The following is a 24,252-nucleotide window of genomic DNA, read 5'->3' as shown; positions in this document are numbered from 1 at the left end:
GATTCCGTGTGACTTCACTATAAATTCTAGAATTCTATTATCCCTCTTTCTTTCTTTCTATTCCAATTGCCGATGACTCTTTTCATACCTTAGTTTATGTATGATAAATCAACTCATAGAATATATTTTGAAGTTTAACTCAAGTCAAACACAGTGATAATATCTTTATGGGTTATACTCAAAGATCACAAGTAAAGTTTCAGACTCCTAAATAAACACAGGCTTCTGAGTGTCAATGATGTTTGAAAGAAGGCACAGCCCTTCCAGTGGCCTCCAATGCCCCATGTATTCCCTTTCTGCACACCTACCGCCATCATCACCCCCACTACACTAGCTTTGTCTCCTACCACTCTCTCTGTTAGTCATCCAAGTCCAGCCACTCTGACCTCTTTCACCAAATTGTGTGTCATGCCCTATCCTTTGCTCTGAGTGTGCTCTCTGCCTGGGCGGCCTTTCTAAAATATGCACATGCTACTTCACTCACTGTCTTGGAGACTTTGTCCAAATAACTGCCTCTCAATGAAGCTCATGTTCACTCTCTATTTAAAGTGGTTGCTGTTGTTGTTGATTCACTAAGTGGCGTCCACCTCTTTGTGACCCCATGGACTGTAGCACACCAGGCTCCTGTGTCTTCCACCACCTCCTGGAGGCTGCTCAAGTTCATATCCATTGAGTTGGTGGTGCTTTTCAAGTTTATCTTGTATCTTTTCAAGTGCCAATGTCTGTGATCCTTCTCCTGCTCTGTTTTCTCTTCTTCCCACTACACTTGTCATCTGTTAGTAAGTGCATTTTTATTATTTATTGTTACTCTCTTCCTATGAGAATGTACTCTGTGTGGAATCTTTTCTCTGCTGTGTTTACTGCTGTCTCCCAAGCACCAAGAAGAATGATTGGCATGACTTTATTGAACAGATTAATAAATAAAACATGGGAAATTCTTTCATTTATAAGAGGCATTTTGAGTTTCTTTGTTTCTTGTCATTGATTTCTTTTCTGTCTTTAGTTTTCTTTGTTTGTTTGTTTTGTTTCGTCTTTAATTTGTTGGCTTTGTTTTAGGGGGTATATTTTCATAGTACTAAATTTAGGATGAAAATACTAATACATCGTTCTCTTTTTTAGATGTCCTACTACCTATTACTGCAGTACTTTACAATGAAAAAATTACTCAAATGTCTTAGAAGTTGAAATCTATAAGGGTTTAGAATACTTGTTAAGTTTATATAGACTCTTTGGGTATCTTGATAATTGAATACTCTAATCAAGATTGCCAGGAGAAATATCAATAACCTCAGATATGCAGATGACACCACCCTTATGGCAGAAAGTGAAGAGGAGCTAAAGAGCCTCTTGATGAAAGTGAAAGAGGAGAGTGAAAAAGTTGGCCTAAAGCTCAACATTCAGAAAACCAAGATCATAGCATCCGGTCCCATCATTTCATGGCAAATAGCTGGGTAAACAGTGGAAACAGTGTCAGACTTTATTTTGGGGGGCTCCAAAATCACTGCAGATGGTGACTGCAGCCATGAAATTAAAAGACTCTTACTCCTTGGAAGAAAAGTTATGAGCAACCTAGATAGTATATTCAAAAGCAGAGACATTACTTTGCTGACTAAGGTCCGTCTAGTCAAGGCTATGGTTTTTCCTGTGGTCATGTATGGATGTGAGAGTTGGACTGTGAAGAAAGCTGAGCACTGAAGAATTGATGCTTTTGAACTGTGGTGTTGGAGAAGACTCTTGAGAGTCCCTTGGACTGCAAGGAGATCCAACCAGTCCATTCTGAAGGAGATCAGCCCTGGGATTTCTTTGGAAGGACTGATGCTAAAGCTGAAGCTCCAGTACTTTGGCCACCTCATGAGAAGAGTTGACTCATTGGAAAAGACTCTGATGCTGGGAGGGATTGGGGGCAGGAGAAGAAGGGGACGACAGAGGATGAGATGGCTGGATGGCATCATGGACTCGATGGACGTGAGTCTTGAGTGAACTCCGGGAGATTGTGAAGGACATGGAGGCCTGCCATGCTGCGATTCATGGGGTCGCAAAGAGTCGGACACGACTGCGTGACTGAACTGAACTGAGCTGAATGCAATTATAAATTTTATGTGTCAACTTGTCCAGATAGTTGGTCAAATATTATTCTGGTTGTTTCTGTGAGGGTGGTTTTAGATGAGATTAACATTTAAAGTGGTAGACTCCTAGTGTGGATGGACCTCATCTAATCAGTTGAAGGTTTGAATAGAACAGGCTGATTCTAACCCTTAAGAAAGAATTTCCTTACTTGATTGTCTTTGAATACTGACATTGTTTTGTTTTTCCTCTCTTTGAAACTGTCTCTTCTTGGGTGTCAAGCTTGCTGGGCTTTGAACTCGAACTACACTATTGGCTTTCCTGGGTCTCCAACTTACCAACTCACCACAGAGCTCCTAGGCTCTGCCTGACTCAGTAATCACGTGATCCAATTTTCTATATATGAATAATATGTATAATATATATATAATATTTGATATAAATACATTTGTGTTAATTCTGTTTCTACAGAGAACCTTGACTAATATACCTAATTATATTCAAGAAACTAGACCTTATCATGAAAGAATAAACAATGAGAAAAAATAATTTGTGTTACAGCCCATGAGATTTAGATTAGACTTAAGTAAAAACCTAATTTACCTTGGTTAGCAGTCTCTAGATGAATTAAGAGGGATGATTTGGAGACAACCTCAGAGTAACAAAATAATAAATAAATCAAAGTATGCTACTCTTTGTGTGTTGGTTTGGGGAATAGCTCAGTGATAGAAGAATGAATCATGTTACCTTGTTTGTAGTCATGTCCAAAAGAGCCCATCTCTCCACTTCCCCATATAAATGAGTGCTGGAGCTCCTAGAAAAGAAACAGAAGAAATTGAAATATATCATTTTTCTGCTAGAGAGGAGAATGTGGCCCTAACTGAAACATCACAATCACTCTATATTGTAGATATGATGTCTCAGAAATTATGCTCCATAGTCATGGCTATCATTTGATCTAAAATAATAAATCCTATGGAGAAGAACTCCAAATAATTTGAATAAGCATTGCCCTGAATGAGGTGAAGCATAACTTCCCACTCCTTTAGAGTGTCCTCACATAGAGATTTTCTTCAGAAGGAAGATGTATAAAAGAGGCCAGAAAATAGTGTTACAGTGGAGAAACTTGACAAACACTATCTCAGCAGAATGATCAAGGTCAACATCAGCAGTCGTAAATCATGCTGACAGTATATTTCCTTGGCAGAATGTGCTAGTATCCTTTACCTCTGTGGGTGTTTTCCCTTAAGCCAATAACCACAATGTAATCACTAGAAAATATTAGACAAATTTCAAAATACCTTACTAGTTCTACAAAATACCTGATTGATTCTCCTCCAAAGTGTTAAAGTCATCAAAATCAAAGGAAATTCTAGATGTCACAGCCCAAGAGACCTAAGGAGACATGACAACTAAATATAATATGGAATTCTGGATGGGATCCTAAAACAGAAAAGGGGACATTACTAAAACTAAGTAAAGGTGAAGATAATATGGACTTTAGTTAATAATAACGTATCAGAGGGCTTCCCAGGTGGAGCTAGTGGTAAAAACCTTGCCTGTCAATGCAGAAGACATAGAGATATGAGTTTAAACTTTGTTTGGGAAGATCTGCTAGAGAAGGGCATGGCAACGCACTCTGGTATTCTTGCCTGGAGAATCCTATGGACAGAGAAGCCTGGCAGGCTACAGTCGATAGGGTTGTAAAGAGCTGGACATGACTGAAGTGACTTAGTACATATGCATATAATATATCAGAATTGATTCATTAATAGTGAAAAATGTATCATATTATTAGGGGAAACTGGGTGTGGAGTATACAAATCTCAATTGTCTTTGGAACTTTTCTGGAAATCAAAAAATACTGTAAAATTAAAAATTTGTTGGGATACAGTTTAAGATGAGGGCATAGGAGTTCAGACCACCTAACCTGCTTTTTAGGAAATCTGTATGCAGGTCAGGAAGCAACAGTCAGAACTGGACATGGAACAACAGACTGGTTCCAAATAGGAAAAGGAGTACGTTAAGGCTGTATGTTGTCACCTTGCTTATTTAACTTATATGCAGAGTACATCATGAGAAATGCTGGACTGGAAGAAACACAAGCTGGAATCAAGATTGCTGGGAGAAATCTCAATAACCTCAGATATGCAGATGACACCACCCTTATGGCAGAAAGTGAAGAAGAACTAAAGAGCCTCTTGATGAAAGTGAAAGAGGAGAGTGAAAAAGTTGGCTTAAAGCTCAACATTCAGAAAACGAAGATCATGGCATCTGGTCCCATCACTTCATGGAAAATAGATGGGGAAATAGTGGAAACAGTGACAGACTTTATTTTGGGAGGCTCCAAAGGCACTGTAGATGGTGATTGCAGCCATGAAATTAAAAGACTCTTACTCCTTGGAAGAAAAGTTATGACCAACCTAGACACTATATTAAAAAGCAGAGACATTACTTTGTCAACAAAGTCCATCTAGCTAAGGCTATGCTTTTTCCAGTACTCATGTATGGATGTGAGAGTTGGACTGTGAAGAAAGCTGAGCACCAAAGAATTGATGTTTTGAACTGTGGTGTTGGAGAAGACTCTTGAGAGTCCCTTGGACTGCAAGGAGACCCAACCAGTGCATTCTAATGGAGATCAGTCCTGAGTGTTCATTGGAAGGACTGATGTTGAAGCTGAAACTCCAATACTTTGGCCACCTGATGCAAAGTGCTGACTCATTTGAAAAGACCCTGATGCTGGGAAAGATTGAAGGCTGGAGAAGAAGGGGATGACAGAGGATGAGATGGTTGGATGGCATCACCGACTCAATGGACATGAGTTTGAGTAAACTCCGGGAGTTGGTGATGGACAGGGAGGCCTGGTGTGCTACAGTCCATAGGGTTGCAAAGAGTCAGACACAACTGAGCGACTGAACTCAACTCAACTCAACTGATAGGAGCTGAATTCCTGAGCTCACCTCCTCCCACAGACTTATCAAACAACAACATATAGAACAATTTTCTCTGAAAAACCCTGAAGCCTAGCAGAACATCTCTTACATAACAAGAGAGACAAAATGAAATAAAAAGCTACACCATGATGGATAAGAGGGGCAGAGACATGTTTTTGCCATGACCCCTACCCCTGATGCAGAAACCAAAAGTGGAAAAAATATCATAAACACATAACCGCTCGAGGAGCAAGGGCTTTGAGCCACACATTAGGTGTTACAGCCTATGGGATGTGGGCTCAAAAGGCAAGCCCCTGAAATGATTGGCTTTGAAGACCATCTGGGAGAGCTGGAGGGCTATAGGATAACAAGACTCTGCTCTGGAGGGGTCACTCACATACTTATTTGCTCTGAGTCCCATTGCAGACAGGCTAGCTTGAGAAGCACCTCGGCAAGGTGTGAGAGAGATTTGTTGATTAGTTTGGTTGGGAATATCCACTGGAGAAGGGAATGGCTAACCACTCTGGTATTCTCGCCTGGAGAATTCCATGGACAGAAGAGCGTGACAGACTACAGTCCATAGGGTCGCAAAGAGTTGGACATGACTGAACAACTAACACATTGTCTTAGAATGTATACCAAGGGGCAGTGATTTATTGGGGATCTCTCCAGGCACAGAGACAATGCTGGGCACCACTTTTTCTTATTCTCTTCCCCATCTGTCTTACTAACCTGGTGGAGACAAGCACCATTTTTGCACCCTCAACCTATTCCCCACCCCAGTGTTCCTCTGGGGCCCCACCGCACCAGACCTGGCACACAGGCTTATTTCTCCACCACGGCTCTTGCATCACCAGATCCAGAAAGTGCAGAAGGTGGATGCAAAACCCCCTGGCCACATGCACATGGATATTCATGCACCTGGTGCCCAGAGGGGGCTTGCATTTCTCTGCCCCCAGAGCTGAAAAATTTAGAGAAGTAGGATTTGGCCAGGTACCAACCCCGGGGCAGTACTATATAGCTGATTGGGTTTGTTGGATACCTAGGGTGACTTGTTGGACTTATAAACGTGCTCTTGGAACAGAACTCATTAGTATTTAGGGGACTTACTATATGTAGACTGACTGACTTACTTTCTATATGTAGGGCTTTCTTGGTAGCTCAGAGGTTAAAGTGTCTGCCTGCAATGCAGGAGACCTGGGTTTGATCCCTGGGTTGGGAAGATCCCCTGGAGAAGGAAATGGCAATCCACTCCAGTATTCTTGCCTGAAGAATCCCATGGATGGAGGAGCCTGGTGGGTTACAGTCCACAAGGTCGCCAAGAGTCAGACACGACTGAGTGATTTCACTTCACTTCACTTCACTATATGTAGAATCAAATAGAGAAAGTCAGGCAAAATGAGGAGACAGAGGAATATACTCCAAATGAAAGAATAAGACAAAACTTCAGAAACAAATATTAATGAAATGGAGATAAACAGTCTACATCCCTCTCTTCTTACCCCTGCTCTCTTGTTTGTCTTTATAACTTCTTGATATCAGACTTGTCTGAGCTTTAAGCAGACACATCCTTTTACCTATAGAGGCCCCAAATCCACTTTCAGTTTTAAGCAGGATTATGTTTTTGTAGTTCAGCAATCTTTTGATAGGAAGAGAGATATTCATTTTCATCAATTTAGAAACTCAGGATTCTCTTAGAACCCTTTTCAGTTAGCTCAGATGTGGGACCCATTCTGTTCCATTCTGTACACCACTTCATACTAGGCTGAGAGCTCTTTATTCGATGAGGACTCTCTTCAATTCCTTCCCGATGTGCTCTTATTATATTTCTGATTTTCTCGTAGACAACCTTCATCAGAGGATAATAGCAGAAAATGTCTTGCTTCTTATCCTGCTTGAATATGTCTGAGTGAAGTTGCTCAGTATGTCCGACTGTTTCCGACCCCATGGACTGTAGCCTAACAAGGTTCCTCTATCCATGGGATTTTCCAGGTAAGAATACTTGAGTGGGTTGCCATTTCCTTCTCCAGGAGATCTTCCCGACCCAGGGATTGAACCTGCATTGTAGGCAGACACACTTTACCATCTGATCCACCAGGGAAGATCCTGAATATGTCTACTAAGTCATAAATAATGAATGCTCTTTTTAAAGAGTCCAGGTGAAAAAATATTTTAGAGTGAGAGAGAAAAAAAGAAAAGGAAGGAAGGAAAAAATAAAGAAAATAGGTGGATTCCTTGGATAGAGATTTGCAAATATAAACTTTTGGAATAGAACTAATATTACTCATACAAGTTCAGTTCAGTTCAGTTCAGTCACACAGCTGTGTCCAACTCTTTGTGATCCCATGGACTGCAGCATGCCAGGCCTCCCTGTCTATTACCAACTCCTGGAGTTTACTCAAACTCATGTCCATTGAGTTGGTGATGCCATCCAGCCATCTCATCCTATGTCATCCCCTTCTCCTCCCACCTTCAGTCTTTCCTCAAATCAGGGTCTTTTCAAATGAATCGGCTTTTTGCATCAGGTGGCCAAAATATTGGAGTTTCCACTTCAACATCAGTCCTTCCAATGAACACTCAGGACTGATCTCCTTTAGAATGGACTGGCTGGATCTCCTTGCAGTCCAAGGGACTCTCAAGAGTCTTCTCCAACACCACAGTTCAAAAGCATCAATTCTTTGGCACTCAGCTTTCTTCTTAGTCCAACTCTCACATCCATACATGACCACAGGAAAAACCATAGCCTTGACTAGATGGACATTTGTTGGCAAAATAATGTCTCTGCTTTTGAATATGCTATCTAGGTTGGTCATACTTTCCTTCCAAGGAGTAAGCACCTTTTAATTTCATGGCTGCAATCACCATCTGCAGTGATTTTGGAGCCCCCAAAAATAAAGTCTGACACTGTTTCCACTGTTTCCCCATCTATTTTCCATGAAGTGATGGGACCAGATGCCATGATCTTCGTTTTCTGAATGTTGAGCTTTAAGCCAAAATTTTCACTCTCCTCTTTCACTTTCATCAAAGGCTTTTGAGTTCTTCACTTTCTGCCATAAGGGTGGTGTCATCAGCATATCTGAGGTTATTGATATTTCTCCCAGAAATCTTGATTCCACCTTATGCCTCATCCAACCCAGCATTTCTCATGATGTACTCTGCATACAAGTTAATAAGCAGGGTGACAATATACAGCCTTGACATACTCCTTTCCTGATTTGGAACCAGTCTGTTCTTCTCTGTCCAGTTCTGACTGTTGCTTCCTGACCTGCATACAGGTTTCTCAAGAGGTAGGTCAGGTGGTCTGGTATTCCCATCTCTTTCAGAATTTTCCACAGTTTGTTGTGATTCGTACAGTCAAAGGCTTTGGCATAGTCAATAAAGCAGAAGTAGATATTTTTCTGGAATTCTCTTGCTTTTTTGATGATCCAACGGGTGTTGGCAATTTGATCTTGGTTCCTCTGCCTTTTCTAAATACAGCTTGAACATCTGGAAGTTCATGGTTCATGTACTGTTGAAGCCTGGCTTGGAGAATTTTGAGCATTACTTTACTAGTTTGTGAGATGAGTGCAATTGTGCGGTAGTTTGAGCATTCTTTGGTGTTGCCTTTCTTTGGGATTGGAATGAAAACTGACCTTTTCCAGTCCTCTGGCCACTGCTGAGTGTTCCAAATTTGCTCGCATATTGAGTGCAGCACTTTCACAGCATCATCTTTTAGGACTTGAAATAGCTCAACTGGAATTCCATCAGCTTCACTAACTTTGTTCATAGTGATGCTTCCTAAGGCCCTCTTGACTTCACATTCCAGGATGTGTGTCTCTAGGTGACTGATCACACCATCATGATTATCTGGGTAGTGATGATCTTTTCTGTTTAGTTCTTCTCTGTATTTTTGCCACCTCTTCTTAGTCTTTTGCTTCTGTTAGATCCATACCATTTCTGTCCTTTATCAAGTCCATCTTTGCATAAAACGTTCCCTTGATATCTCTAATTTTCTTGAAGAGAACTCTAGTCTTTCCCATTCTATTGTTTCCCTCTACTTCTTTGCACTGACCACTGAGGAACGTTTCTTATCTCTCCTTGCTATTCTTTGGAACTCTGCATTCAAATGGTATATATTTCCTTTTCTTCTTTGTTTTTCACTTTTCACAGCTGTTTGTAAGGCCTCCTCAGACAGCAGTTTTGCTTTTTTGCATTTGTTTTTCTTTAGGATGGTCTTGATCCCTGTCTCCTGTACAATGTCACAAACCTCTATTCATAGTTCTTCAGGCTCTCTGTCTATAAGATCTAGTCCCTTAAATCTATTTCTCACTTGTATTGTATAATCATAAGGGATTTGATTTAGGTCATACCTGAATGGTCTAGAGGTTTTTCTCTACTTTCTTCAATTCAAGTCTGAATTTGGCAATAAGGAGTTCATGATCTGAGCCACAGTCAGCTCCTGGTCTTGTTTTTGCTGACTGTATAGAGCTTCTCCATCTTTGGCTGCAATGAATATAATCAGTCTGATTTTGGGATTGACCATCTGATGATGTCCATGTGTATAGTCTTCTCTTGTGTTGTTGGAAGAGGGTGTTTGTTATGGCCAGTGCATTCTCTTGGCAAAACTCTATAGGCTTTGCCCTGCTTCATTCTGTACTCCAAGGCCAAATTTGCCTGTTACCCCAGGTGTTTCTTGACTTCCTACTTTTGCATTCCAGTCCCCTATAATGAAAATGACATCTTTTTTGTGTGTTCATTGTAGAAGGGCTTGTAGTCTTCACAGAACCTTTCAACTTCACCTTCTTCAGCATTACTGGTTGGGGCATAGACTTTAATATTAAATGGTTAGCCTTGGAAATGAATAGAAATCATTCTGTAATTTTTGAGATTGCATCCAAGTACTGCATTTAGGACTCTTTGGTTTACTATGATGGCTACTCCATTTCTTCTAGGGGATTCTTGCCCACAGTAGTAGTAGATATAATGGTCATCTGAGTTAAATTTACCAATTCCAGTCCATTTTAGTTCACTGATTCCTAAAATGTTGGTGTTCACTCTTGGTATCTCCTGTTTGACCACTTCCAATTTGCTTTGATTCATGGACCTAACAATCCAGGTTTGTATGCAACATTGCTCTTTACAGCATTGGACCTTTCTTCTATCACCAGTCACATCACAACTGAGCATTGTTTTTGCTTTGGATCCCTCTCTTCATTCTTTCTGGAGTTATTTCTCCACTGATCTCCTGTAGCATATTGGGCCCCTACCAACCTGGGGAGTTCATCTTTCAGTGTCCTATCTTTTTGCCTTTTCATACTGTTCATGGGGTTCTCAAGGCAAGAATACTGAGGTGGTTTGCCATTCCTTTCTCCAATGGACCACATTTTGTGAGAACTTTTCACCATGGCTCATCTGTCTTGGGTAGGACCGTAGAAAGAATCTGCTCCTCATTTGAACTGCAGTCAGGTTTGTCTCCTGCAAAGGCCATTCACCTTCTGGGATCTGCCTGCCTCAATACCATGCCTTCCTGGTGGTCTTCCCTCTCTTCTTCTAGGAAGCAAGGAAGGTGAAGAAGCCCCTTACTCTGAAGTGCTGGGTTCTTTCCATTCATGGACCATGTTTGGACAGTCTGGGGTTCTCTAAAACCAATGCAAAACTTTACGATTGAGAACTATGGGTGAAAATACTTGTTTTTCATTTTATGATCACCAATTCAGAGGATTGTTGTTCAGTTGCTAAATCATGTCTGACCCTTTGTGACCCCAGGGCCTCCCTGTCCCTCACTATCTGCTGGAGTCTGCTTAAACTCATGTCCATTGAATTGATGATTCTATCCAATCATCTAATCCTCCGCTGCCCTCTTTTCCTTTTGCCTTCAATCTTTCCCAGCCTCAGGGTCTTTTCCAATGATTGTTAGTGTGTGTGTGTGTGTGTGTGTGTGTGTGTGTACATTTCCTGGAAGATTCCCTTAAGTTCCTTTGTTTCTTGGAAGTGCTTCTAGCTGGGAATAGTGTTTCCGCTTTCAAGGAAAATGGTAGAGGGCAGAAGCAGGGGTGCAATATTTCTATACAATAATTTCGTTTTATACTGGGGAAGCTTCTTAGATTTTCCACAGTTTTTGTCCCTGAAAAAAATTTATAGGGTCATGATGGAGGTACATTCTGTACTCTCAGAATGGCCGAAGTATGAGTGTTTAAGTTGTGATACTTTGAAGATGAGAATCTGGAATAGTCTGCACTGATATTTACATTGATTCTGTCTCAGAATTGTGAAGGCATGTTACGAATGTTTTAAGATGACAATTATAATAGCTTGGTCTTAGGGTAAAATGAACTATATGTTAATGAGAATGAGCTTTTAATTTCTTTCCCTTCGGAAAGACATCACATGAAATTTAATGACCAACTTATCTGGATTATTCCTTTTACTTTTCACCTTAGAAAAATCCTCTTAACTATAATAACTTTCAGGGTACTTATAAATCACTTTATACTCAAGAGGGAAAAGATCTGGTAATAAAATACCAGTATTTCTTTTCAGTTTTTGAGGTCTTTGAATTTGCCTTTGGAAAAAAATCCCCTTTCAATGCTGACCAGCTTTGTCCTTGCTCAGTTCCTATCTTTTAAAGCATCATATTGAAAGATAATGAAATTGGTTAGATAAGAACATACCTTCTTGGTGCACTGCTATATCTGATTTTCTGTTGTGTCTGTTTGCATAGTAATTGCACTGAAGCTATACAGTACAGACATTTAAAATCATTGCTAGTACCAAAGGAAAAGACTTTGGAATTTTTCCTTCTATTTTAAGCAGGGACATTAATAGAAAGAAACATTAGTCTACTTATCACCATGTCTACTTACATGCCACATATCTTCCTTCATTTTAATAAGTTAAAAGCTTATTTAACAAAGAAGACAGATCACTCATGAGACATCTTATGGAGCTGTGATGACATGTTAAGTCATTCAGGTCTTTGCTTAGAGTGAGATGCTTTTAGATGCTCAAATACTAACAATTTGGCAAAATGCTTCCATCACTCAAGCATCACTTATTAATTACAACTGCACATTGACAGCTCTATGACATGCTGTAGACAGACACTAAAGAAAAAGATATGGACTCCACTTTTAAGAATTTTCTGCCCACCTAAGGAAGTAAGTTAGGGATTTGTGGATATGACTTAACAATTTTCACAAATGACTGAGTGGGAAATGCTCTACCACATATCAGCTGAATGATCTTGAGGCCCTTTGATTATGCTGAACATCAATCTTCTTTGTTTATGGAATGGAGATTAAATGAATAGATGTTTGTAAAGATCTTTGCAGAAAATTATTTTATAAACAGAATAACATTGTACAAAAGTTGATTGTCAAGGTGTGCACTTAAGAGTATGAGGTAGAGGAAATGATAACTGTGTGTTAACCATGATAGGCAATCTCCTGCTCTTAGAATTACCTGGGGTTAGGACATTAGAGAGGCTTTCTTGGTAACTCAGCCAATAAACAATCCACCTGCAATGCAGGAGACCCCATTTCGATTCCAGGGTTGGGAAGTTCCCCTGGAGAAGGGATAGGCTACCCACTCTAGTATTCTTGGGCCTCCCTGGTGACTCAGATGGTAAAGAATCTGCCTGCAATTTGGGAGACCTGGGTTCAGTCTCTGGGTTGGGAAGATCCCCTGGAGGAGGGCATGGCAACCCACTCAAGTATTCTTGCCTGGAGAATCCCCATGGACAGAGGAGGCTGATGGGCTACAGTCCATGTGGTCACAAAGAGTCATACATAACTAAGCACTAAGCACAGCACAGGACATTAGAGATCATGCAGTTCCAGTCCTGCTGGAAACCAGGCTGCTCAAACAATTGTGCATCAGGCCATGGAGCATTTGGTTATTTGAGTTGATTTAAAAGTGAATTTGGCACAACTGAAATAATTAGATGTATAATAATATGGGTGGATCTAGAAGGTATTATGCTAAGTGAAATAAGTCAGAGAAAGACAAATACTGTATTATCTCACTTAGATGTAGACTCCAAAAAACAAAATGAACAAACAAAACAAAATGAAAACAGACTCATAGATACAGATAACAAACTGGTGCCTGCCAGAGGGTAGGAAGTTAAGTAAGTGAGTGAAATAGGTAAAGGGGATTAAGAGGTACAAAACCTCAGATATATAATGTCACAGAGATGAATCATAGAGCATAAGGAATATGGTCAATTATATTGTAATTACTTTTTATGGGGACAGATGGTTACTAAAGGTGCTGTGGTGATCATTTCATAATGTATGTAAATGTCAAATCACCATGTAATACACCTGAAACTAACCTAATATTGTATGACAATTATATTTCAGTGAAAAAAGGGAGGATCCATTTATGAGCTCTTTTAAAGTATTTTTTGGATGTGAACAATTTTTGAAAGTCTTTGTTGAATTTGTTACAATATTGCTTTTGTTTCATATTTCGTTTGTTGTTTTTTAGGCCACAAGACATATGGGATTTCAGCTTCCTGACCAAGGATGGAACCCAAAGCCCCTACATTAAAAAGGTGAAGTCCTAACCTCTGGACCACGAGGGAAATATCTGAAATTATTTTTTGTAACGTGTCATTTTACTCAGTGGAAATTTTTATAGAGTACTGGTCTGTAAAAAGCATTTGGGTTAGAGAAATTCTGACTCATCTAACAGGTAGGAATTTTAAGGATTTGAAAAAGGATTGTGTGGACTTGCTTTCCATTCAGTTGAGTGACTTTCAAATTTAGTGTTTTATACCATACAGCCACGAATCACTTCTTAGCCATAAGAGTAATTAGTAATGAAATTTGTTTACTTACCATAGTTTTGAGACTGGGGAAGCTGGAAGTGGGGCAACATGTTTTCTCCTCTCATAGGTGCCTTCCTGAGTTCTCAGAACTAATTCTGGATATAACAATCAATGCTGTCACATTTTCAATTTTTCCCCTTCCTTTAAAGAACTCTGAGCTCTGTGTGGGGGCAGTAAATGAATTCACAGCAATGAGACAACCAAAAAGGATTGTTCATGAGCATTCAAATGTGAATTTAATGTGAATGTAGGCTTCAGCTTATATAGGCTGCAAAACTCTATCAGCAGAGCTGTTTTAGTGGATCTCATTACACTTGGTGCGCTGTTAGAGTTGATGATAGTCCTTTGCCTTTGGCCATGACTTGGAGGGAGACGTTTATGTATCTGCTGCTTCTGGTGACACATCCTAGGTGATTTTCTGATGACTCATTTCAGTTACTTTCTTCTTTTTATTGATAATAAATAATAATAAGACTCCTCCCAAGTATATTTACATTTTAATAGGAGATGCTATAATGGGCTTCAGGATTCAAAAACAAGCACCCAAAATAGCAAAGGATGAGTGAAGCAGCTGCTACTTTGCCAGAAGGACTTTTCTGACTCTCTCCATCACCTCCATGAAATTTCTCAATGTCGCATAGAAGTCACTTATTCTGTCAATTTAAGAGCTGACTACTTTGATGGGCTCCCCTTTCAGCTGCACAGTCCTTTAATGTGGATGGCAGAGTTTGTTTTCTTTCTTTTTTCTGCCCTGGTGATATAGCATCACAGAAATCAAAGAAGTGGAATTCAGTAGTAGGGATTCAGACCTAGGACAAACCCCATGTGCTTAATTTTTTGAAGATCAGTCAGTAATTTACCAAATTGCCAAAGATTGTCTTGTGTTATCTGCCTTGCGTAAAACAGGCTGAGAACAAAATAGCCTTTATTTCCAGATCTTTGCACTTGTAGAATTTACTAAACAGTCCTTCAAACATTATAAACAGGAACTTGTATATGATTAGAATTTATAAAATTCTATACATTTGACTCCTTTCTTCTTCCTTAGCCTGGGCATACAAGTTAAATAACAGCAGATAAGATATCAACATGATGAAATAGCAACATCATTGATTAAGATGTCTCTGTTAGGAGAAAAGACACAAAAATATTTCTGGCCAAAACTATTATTTAATCTATTGCTAAACATTAGGTGTCTTCTCACTTTGACTTTAAATATTTGATTTAGAGAATCAGAGTACTATTCAGCTGTTTAAGTCAGGGCCAGCAAACCCCATTAAAACAAGTAACATCTTCACTCCCTGGCCAGGACCCCAGGTTGGGATTTATCACTGCGTAGGAGTAGATGATTTGTGTTGTTACCTATTGCTGCATAACATATTACTCCAAAATTCAATAGTTTAAAACACACTCAATTATTATCTCACTATCTCTGTTTGTCAGTAATCTGGATATAGCTAATCAGATCCTCTGCTTCAGGACCTTCCACAGACTGCAGTCAAGATGCTGCTATGAACTTGGGTGTGCAAATATCTGAGCTATAGAGCGGATGAAAGAGAAAGATTCAGTTTTCTCTGATCGAAGATCTTGACTAGGAGAAACTGGAGGCAGGCTAATGAGAAGCAAGTAGCCCTATATGATTCATTAGTGGAGTGTATTTGGGTTTCTCTGGTTGATTGTTAGTTGGAAGTAGGGGAAAAAATTAGAGAAAGAAAGTGAAAGTCAGTCAGTCATGTCTGACTCTTTGCAACCCCATGGACTATAAAGACCATGGAATTCACCAGGCCAGAATGTAGGAGTGGGTAGCCTTTCCCTTTTCCAGGAGATCTTCCCAACCCAGGGATTGAACCTAGGTCTTCTGCATTGCAGATGGATTCTTTACCAGCTGAGCCACAAGGGAAGCCCAAGAATACTGGAGTGGGTAGCCTATTCTTTCTCCAGTGGATCTTCTCAACCCAGGAATTGAACCAGAGTCTCCTGCATTGCAGGCAGATTCTTTACCAACTGAGCTATCAGGAAAGCCAACAAAAGTTTAGGAGAAGCTGTCTGTTTTTGATCAAGTCCTGGTCACTTGGGATCAAGTGCTACAGAGCTTGTGATCTGGCTTCCTGAACTGGCTGCTACAGATTTCAGGTTGGCTTCAGCTGCTGGTTGCTGCACATTTTGGGTTAGAGTGTGGGCACTGTCTGGTTGTATATCCAGTCTTTCAGCATAAGGAGTGGGGAAGGTTGTAATAAATAAAGACTGATCCTAAGTAGCAGTGGCTGAGTATCTGGTTAGGGCATAGATGCTAAAGCTGTTACTATAAAATCCATTTGCTAATGCCTAAAATTTTTTTAAAGTTGAGCTCTGTGTTAGAATTCAAGCTAATTAGCTTTGAGACAATTATTTGCTTTGAACCATAAACTTTATGCTTGTTTAATCTTCACAGCTTTTTGTTCAAATTAAAGGCCTATATTATCACCTACATATATCAATTCAGTTCAGTCGCTCAGTCGTGTCCGACTCTTTGCCATCCCATGAATCGCAGCATGCCAGGCCTCCCGTTCATCACCATCTCCCGGAGTTCACTCAGATTCACGTCCATCGAGTCAGTGATGCCATCCAGCCATCTCATCCTCTGTCATCCCCTTCTCCTCCTGCTCGCAATCCCTCCCAGCATCAGAGTCTTTTCCAATGAGTCAACTCTTCGCATGAGGTGGCCAAAGTACTGGAGCTTCAGCTTTAGCATCATTCTTTCCAAAGAAATCCCAGGGCTGATCTCCTTCAAAATGGACTGGTTGGAACTCCTTGCAGTGCAAGGGACTCTCAGGAGTCTTCTCCAACACCACAGTTCAAACGCATCAATTCTTCAGCGCTCAGCCTTCTTCACAGTCCAACTCTCACATCCATACATGACCACAGGAAAAACCATCGCCTTGACTAGGCGGACCTTAGTCGGCAAAGTAATGTCTCTGAGTTTGAATATGCTATCTAGGTTGGTCGTAACTTTTCTTCCAAGGAGTAAGCGTCTTTTAATTTCATGGCTGCAGTCACCATCTGCAGTGATTTTGGAGCCCCCCAAAATAAAGTCTGACACTGTTTCCACTGTTTTCTCATCTATTTCCCATGAAGTGATGGGACCGGATGCCACGATCTTCGTTTTCTGAATGTTAAGCCAAATTTTTCGCTCTCCTCTTTCACTTTCATCAAGAAGCTTTTTAGCTCCTCTTCACTTTCTGCCATAAGGGTGGTGTCATCTGCATATCTGAGGTTATTGATGTTTCTCCCTACTTATATCACAAGCACACATTTACATATTGTACCCATGCTTACCAACTGTGACCTTATTTTCACTCACTCATTAATAATCATAAATTTACATGGATAATGTGAACATTGAATAAAAATACCTATCTAAGGTTTCAAGTGCTACTTTCAATGTTTAACATTTCTAAGTCCTAATTTATTTTAGAAAAAGAAGAGAATGGATAATTCCTGTACTACATCAGTCTGAGCCACAAAATAACAATAAAACATTATTATTCTCCTTATTTCAGTCATCACAATTGGGGTGGGGGAGTTCAGCAGTGCTAACAAAACTCCAAATCTGTTCACAAAGTCTCCAGAAATTCACTTTAAGTTGAATACATTCCCTCCAGTTGCTTCTAGAATTCTCCACCTTCTTTCTCCTACTCTTGATGCTGGCTTTATGGAATACCATCCTCTTATTTTATGAAAGCTTCCCAAAGTAAGTTTGCTTTTTCCTCTGGCTCCTACAGAGATTTCAGAGAAAAGAGCATTATAAATTTTCACAGCAGGCTCCTCTCCTTAGGACCCAGGCATGAATCCCAGAGGACTTGGAACATGTAGGCAATTAGAGTAACACACTCTGTGAAGTTCTAAAAAAAAAAATCAAGGAAAGGCTCGAAAAGCAGCTTATTGGAGTCTTGGCAGAACATCTTGTGGTCCTCCCAGAACATGAGAGGATGGGGGCCTAAAAGGAGTCACCCTGACGTCATTGCCCATCACCTCTCTATCCCCCTGGGAGAGTCATGAGACAGTTTCCCATTGCCTTGTGACTTTTGATGATGGGTGGGGCTTTCTGCCTGCACCCCCCAGACTGGACTTCTCAGCTACAGTCTGAAATTGGCTCCTGGGCAGTGATACATCCCACAGCCTGCCTTGCAGTCATTGGCCTCATTTTGTTTCGTGTTGTCCTTGTGGGTGTGTGGGAACAAGGGAGCTGATGCTTTTGGCTATTCTTCCTTTTACTGTCTGTGTTAATAATAAACTCTTTTAATCTAAAAGTGACTCATTGTATTTTACTAACCAAATCAGTCAGTCCAGGGCCTTGGCCTTGCCTTTCCTTGTGTGTGCTTGGCAAATGGCAGCCCCAGGCCTATACTGAGCTACTTGGCAACAAACGTGCAGAAACAGTAGCCCCACAGAGGTCACAACTTCCTATAGACCTCTCCACAAGTTTCCTGGTCATGGTCCCACTTGGGAGACTGAAAGTCTTTAGTTTCTCAGAATTTCCCTGCAAGCTTTAAATTGTTCACTGCAATTGTTCACTTTTGGTAAGGCTAGTTATTCTTACCTTTGCTTTGATCTTCCAATTCTGTCAGAATTCTGGGGACTTATATATCACCATCTCATCCTAGACTCCTGTAATATCTACTTACTGGAATAAATCCCTTAATCCCACAACCCTCCTAGTAGATCTTTCTTGACTGAATCTTGACTGATGAAATCAGATTTTCTTTTAAAGCTTGCACTGAAATAGAAAACTTCAAAAAAGAGGATTTCAAATATGTTAATACACAGCAAATCTATTGTTTAGAGGGGGAAATTTGCAATCAGGTCAGCTCTGAGCACTTTTCACGTATTTTCTTCCCGCAAAGTTTAATAAAATTCAAATCTCTGGATTGTGAGTTTGAAATTGTTCAAGTTCTTGCCTCTCATTCTAATTAAGTTTTCCCTTTGATGTCACTTGGTTATCTTTGTCTTTCCTTTTTTCTTTTTTAAATAGCTCTAAAATACAGAGAGTGGAACAGACTTACTGCTAAAATACAATTAGTTGATGAAAGTTAAAAAAAATTGTGGGAATGATTAGACTATGAGGATTAAATATCTACTTTTATTAAAGAAAATTTTCTTCTGGTATAAAGACAATTACTCATATCTTAGCAGAAAACACATATACCAGTTGAACTTTGAAATCCTTTCTGGCCTTATAATGCAACATCATTGATATATCATGCTTGTCTTAAAACTGTATATTTGTATTAATACATTGTAAAATAACCTTCACATGTTTTTTTTTTCAATTAATCTTTGTGATTTATATAAGGGGAATATTGTTATTCTTATTTTATAAGTGAAAGTACCCAATGTCAATAGTGACTTTTACTACACTGTGGGCATGGTGAGGTATCAGGGAAAATGCAGAGTTTTTAAGATGTATGTACAATACAAAAAGCCTCAGGGCCTCCCTCATGGCTCAGTGGGTAAAGAATCCAGCTGCAATGCAAGAGATGCAGGAGATGCAAGTTCAATCTTTGGATTAGAAAGATCTCCTGGAGGTGGGCATGGCAACCCACTCCAGTATTCTTGCCTAGAGAATCTCATGGACAGAGAAGCCTGGTGGGCTACAGTCCATAGGGTTGCAAAGAGTCAGACATGACTGAGTGACTAAGCATAGCATAGCATATACACATATACACACAGTAAGTTTCATGGTAACCACACACAAAAAATACGTACAGAATACACCCAAAATAAGAAGAGAAAGGAATCAGAATATATCACTACAAAAAAAAAAAAATCAGTGAAATACAAAGGAAGATAAAAGTGAGGAAAAAGGATCCGAAGGACTACAATAGACAGAAAACATTTAATAAATGGCAATAGTAAGTTCTTCCCTATCAATAATTACTTTTATTGGCGGCACTGGGGTTGGGCAAAATGGGTAAAGGTAATCAAATCAAATGTGATATTGAAGAGTTACACACACATTTACAATTTTATGGTATAAAGTTTGAATTTGTTTGAAAAAGGTAAGCTTTTTTAGTATTTGAAAATAAATTAATGTATTCTACCCATATTTATAGAGTGAGGGAGAAAAATAACATAATGCTTATAGATACAAAAAGTTTTTGATATAATGTAGGACAGATTTGTACTCAAAACTCTCAACTATCAGTGAATACAACTGTCTTAATTCAGTGCAAGTATCTACAAAATACCTATAGTAAATATCACAATTAATACAGAAATATTGAAAGCATTTCCCCAAATATTAGAAGTGAGGTGGGCAATGGCAACCCACTCCAGTATTCTTGCCTGGAGAATCCCCATGGGCAGAAGAGCCTGGCAGGCTACAGTCCATGGGATCGAAATGAGTTGGACATGACCAATTGACTAGGCACAGCATGAGAATGTCAGCTACCATGATTTCCTTTCTACTTTGTACTCAAAGTCTTAGGACAATTAGAGAAGAAGAAAGAAAGAAAATCATAAGGTTTGGGAGAGAAAAATAAAACTTTTATTATGTATATAGTTGATACTATTGTACTTGTAGAATACCCAAAAGAATCATAAGGTATTAAAAATAATAACTGAATTTAGTAAAAAAAACCCCACTGGATATAGGATCAATATGCAAATCTATTGCATTTTTATACAAATAATCTAGCAAAAGAAATCACTAGGAAAATTGACAAGATTCTAAAATATAGAAACATGCAAATGGCTACTTATATAACCAAGACAAACTTGAAAAAAGAGCAAAGTTCAAGAATTCATGCTACTAGTCATGTTCATCTTAGAGCAAAAGTGTTGAACTACAAGAAATATTTTTTTTTTTTTTTTGTAAAAACCTTACTCTTGAAAACCTCTTTCTGAGACTTGAGATCCACTGGTGAGTTTAAAGAGAGGCATAGAAATCAGTGAATGACAGTTTCATAATTCAATTAATATTACACTTTGACCAGTGAAAGGGGAGAATGAAGACCATGTGGAGGAAGGAGAGAATGACTTCAGGGGAAGGAATGACAGAAAGTAACAGATGTAGCAGACAAAGAGTAATAAGAAAATGTCTTTATCTTTTTGAGGAAGCCAGCTTGGAGGTAGAAATAAGTGGGAATTTTTTAGTAATTTGAAATGGATGGTTTTTCTCAATAAAACAATTAGAATTTCTTAGCTTATGGTAAAATTCTCCTGTAAACCTCCTCTTACTGCCTATCTGAATGCTTCTCTATAATGAAGAAAGTGATAAATACTGTATCTTGAGTAGATTTTCTAGCTCTAGATTTAGAAAGGACTGGAGAAAAACAAAGAAGGGAACACTCCACCCATTATCTTCTGAGGGAGCAGGATAAAGAGCTTGATATAAAGATTTGATCAGAACTGGGCAAAATTGAGTCTTACAATAGGATAAAGCATCTTACACAGCATGACATATACTAAGCTGCACCATGATCCAAGTTGGAGGTGCAGATAAATTTCTTAACACTGCTCAACTATTACCAAATGCCTTCCTGCTTGCCAGATACAAACATAAAATCTAGCCTTGTAACAAGTACAGCTTCAAAGACAAATAGATTAATGGCAAGTTTCCAGGCGTTCGTTTATATTTGACCAATGTTAGAGCCCAGACATCTTGAAGACATACTTATTAAACCATCCTCTGATGGGTCTTTTACTTGGATGAGACTGATAGCAAGTTAGCACAAGGACTAAGATAATAAACCCATTTACCTACAGAATTCTGTCTCCATGTCGACTGCTTGTGAGCTGGGAGCACTAGCAGCAGTAGGTAATTATGGCCTTCTCTCCTAGGTGCTGCCTTCTCTTCTAAGTGCTGGGTGCCGCTGTTAGGAAAATGGGCCCATCCTACATAGCCCTTCTCTTCTTGAAGCATACATTCCAGGGGTAGACAGTAAGTTACTTACTTTCTTTAGTTTCTGTTTTCTTAATAATATTTGTGTAGGATTTAGTAAATGGCCAATATAAGTGCCCAACATGCCCTATGTCTGTATTACTAAAGACATTCAAAAAGAGAACCAGGTAAAAAACTATTATGTGCCATACCAGTAAACAAAGCATGCGTGGCCATCAAGTCATCAGTCGCTGCTGCCACCCCCAGCCCCCAGCTTTGCACCCTGACTGGATTCGGAATGGAGAAAAGCAGGATACTGGCCCTAGATAGTTAAGGTGCATATTAAAGGATTGATTTCAGTAACGTGAGGCTCTTGCATCTTCTCATACATAAAAAGTGCTAAGTTCATCAACTTGAGATGTTTGCTTTTCCTTTAGCTAGCAGAAAATTTTTGATGGTCAACTATGTGGTTAGCTTTTGCAAAACTCCTATATACCCTGGCTCCTCCCTTACCTCTTCGGAACAGCCCCTCAAAGTTATCTGAGAGGCTGTCTCCCGGACTTAAGTCCTCAGCAAGTCCACTTGAATAAAACATTTCTTGACCTTTGGGTTGTGCATATTTTTTTCATTCAACTGTGGATAGATTTGGACCAGTTTCCCCAGGTATGCTGACTCAGTGTAACTTTCTCTCCTATCACCTGCCTACATTTCTATTTGCAGGCTCTGGGAAGACTCCTCTCCAGGGCTTCATTTTGCGCTGCAATTTTGCTGTTGATGCAAGGAAAGAGTCTGACTGGTAGCCTAATGCTGTCACTGATGCTTTGGCCAACACTCACATCCCAGAGCATTCTCTCTCTCCTCCACTTGATCTATTTTGTGATTTCTGACATGCTGTGTCTCCCAGGTACTGTCCTAGGTCACAGGCTTGCCTATGATGACTCATGTCCAGTGACTCTCCAGGTACTGCCTGCTTGATGCCTGCCAAGGTTCTCCTGAGAGAAGAGAGATATTGTTCTTCACTGCTTTGTTGTTGTTGTTGTTCACTTGCTCAGTCAGTCACGTCCAACTCTTTGCAACCCCATGGACTGCAGCACGCCAGGCTCTCCTGTCCATCACTATCTTCTGGAGTTTGCTCAGATTCATGTCCATTGAGTCGGTGATGCTATCAAACCATCTTATCCTCTGCCATCCCCTCCTCCTCCTGCCCTCAATCTTTCCCAGCATCAGGGTCTTTTCCGAAGAGTCAGCTCTTCACATCAAGTGGCCAAAGTACTGGAACTTCAGCTTCAGTATCAGTCCTTCCAATGAGTATTCAGGGTTGATTTCCTTTAGGATTGACTGGTTTGATCACCTTGCAGTCCAAGGGATTCTCTAGAGTCTTTTACAGCCTCACTGTTCACTGCTAAATACGCCCTAATATTTACATCTGCTCTACAGCCATTGATCAGCCTAGTAGATACCTATTAACTTGTCAATTTTCTGTAATCTCTACTAGTGTGAACACAGAAACTTCTCAGCTCATAAAGCAAACGTAAACTTCATTTCAGCCTCCTCTGCATCCTCATTATTTGATTAACTAAGTTCAACTAACGTGCACAAACATACATGCACATTTCAGGATAAGTTATTCATACAAGAATAGCATTTCTTAGAATGAAAATTAGAACCCAAGAACTGTCAAAGGGGAGTAGATTTGGAGGACATGGAATGGAATTTATGGAATAATAAAATGATTTAATTACTACAGGATTATAACAAAAAAATCAGAACAAAAGATTATCATAAAGATATCATCATATAATGAATAGGCAAATTATCATGTATACCTATATTTTAATGCATTCTATAAATCTCTAAGTGTTGAGTTCATTTCTACTATAACATTAACCAATATCCCAAGAGATTTCCTTCACAGGATTTTTTTTTTTTTTTTGCAAAGTGAATGTTTTTTACTTAAAATGGAAAAGAGTTTTACTGCATGTAGACAACAGAAAATTTGAATAGATCTTAAACTATTAATTTACAGTAATGCTTGTGTCACTGGATTTTTGTTTGAATTTTCCTTAATGTTGCAGATGGGGGAAATGACCACAATACTTCAATCAACCCAGTTCCCATTCAATTGTAAAATGGCTCTGCAGTTTCTCATATCAAGAAACAGAGCATAGTATCCCTTTCCTTGAGACCGGACTGTTCCTATGACTTGGTTTGACCAATACAATGCAGTGGGAGTGATGGGATGCTAGTTCCCAGCCTAAGACCCAAAACATGCATACTTTTGCTCATGTCAGCCACACCCTTCAGCAAAATGTAGGGCTTGCTTGGTTATCTTTTTGTAGTACAGCCTAAGAAATCAATTAAAATAGGAAATGCTAACGGGAACTTACAGAGAGTTCAGTGATAGCTCTTAGGTTTGAGATTAACTCACGTGAATCCGCAGACCATTCAAAACAGATGTAATAATAGATAAACCTGAAGCTGTCTTTTCTCAAATCCCCTGCTTATTTATCACTTTTCCCAGTTTCTCCATTTTCTCCCTTGCCTCATGTGCTTTTACCAAGAATTCACTTGGCAAAGATTTT

This window comes from Capricornis sumatraensis, chromosome 22 (genome assembly GCF_032405125.1).
Source record: "Capricornis sumatraensis isolate serow.1 chromosome 22, serow.2, whole genome shotgun sequence".
NCBI lineage: Eukaryota > Metazoa > Chordata > Mammalia > Artiodactyla > Bovidae > Capricornis > Capricornis sumatraensis.
Note: the sequence above shows the minus strand (reverse complement) of the source record.